Source organism: Phascolarctos cinereus, unplaced genomic scaffold, assembly GCF_003287225.1.
Source record: "Phascolarctos cinereus isolate Bilbo 61053 unplaced genomic scaffold, phaCin_HiC Scaffold_7;HRSCAF=346, whole genome shotgun sequence".
Classification (NCBI taxonomy): domain Eukaryota; kingdom Metazoa; phylum Chordata; class Mammalia; order Diprotodontia; family Phascolarctidae; genus Phascolarctos; species Phascolarctos cinereus.
The window spans coordinates 103480019-103481132 of NW_027556180.1; the positions used below are offsets into that span (position 1 = coordinate 103480019).

The window sequence follows — 1114 nt, forward strand, 5'->3', positions numbered from 1 at the left end:
CATTTCCAACACCTGTTTTTACATGAGAAAAATTATACATTTTGTAATCACTAACTGAATGGATGATATCCCTTTTTATATGTTTTATCTCTTACCTCCCACGTTATCCCTGAACTTCATGCAGTAAATCCCCACCTCTCTAGTTTACAGTAGGAAATTATGTTAAATTATAGCTATCATCATCAATGTCTAACTCTATATACAAATAATGTATTGGCAAGTGTCTAGTTTCAAATTAGGTTCCTATAACATGGCAAAGTAGATATTTCTGTTCTAAAATACATTAACAAGAGCGTATTTTGGTGAAGAGGAGGAGACTAATAGGGAACTTGCAATGCTCCAATTTGAACAGGACACTTGCCTTTTTAATTCTTGAGAAAAAAATTTGAAAGACATATGCACATTTCATTAAATTATGCAGCAATCTTCTTTTTTGAAATTGTCCAAGAACTGTTTTATTGAAGATCTCTGGTCACCGAATCAAGTCTGATATTTCAGGACAATAGGAATGATAATCACCAACAAAAGGATCACAGCAACCAGAGCCATGATGACCTTCATTTTGCATCCACACCATCACATTTGTCTTTGATGCTGTTTAGATCTGTTGCTAAAAGCTATTGCATTAGTCTCTCTTCTCTTCCAATCACTTTTGTAATGTTCTTTTGCACGACATCAATTATTTCATCAGCTTGATTCTGTACGTGACTAATTTTGTCACTCTGAGGTTCAAATTTTGGTCCAGATGGTCCCCTTAGGAAAAACTCCTCTTCATCTGAATCATTTTCTAAAAAATTTCTCCTCTCACTTTTCACAGAAACAATGACATCATCATCATTAGGTGGTGCTTGAATTTAGGAGGCATCTTTATTACTCAAAAAATTGTTTTTCTTTTCCCAACTTTAAGAGGCAGATACATACCACTTGGGCATCTGCCAGGAGGCTTCTGGTCACCCCTTGGAGCCAGGCCAGGCAGGGCTGGGCCTGACCAGGCTGAGCTGGGTGGGAGACCAAATCAACCATAATTAGTGATGGTTCAAGAAGCAGGCTTCAAAATTCTCCCAATGTAAGATTTTATTACTTTTTTCTACATTTTAAAAGCAATATGATCACA

General features: G+C 36.4%; 1 pseudogene; it reads right to left on the minus strand.

Annotated features, from left to right (window-relative positions):
* Positions 1-480: 480 nt before the first annotated feature.
* LOC110221673 (vesicle-associated membrane protein 4 pseudogene) lies at positions 481-865 on the minus strand (annotated as a pseudogene).
* Between the last annotated feature and the right edge of the window lie 249 nt (positions 866-1114).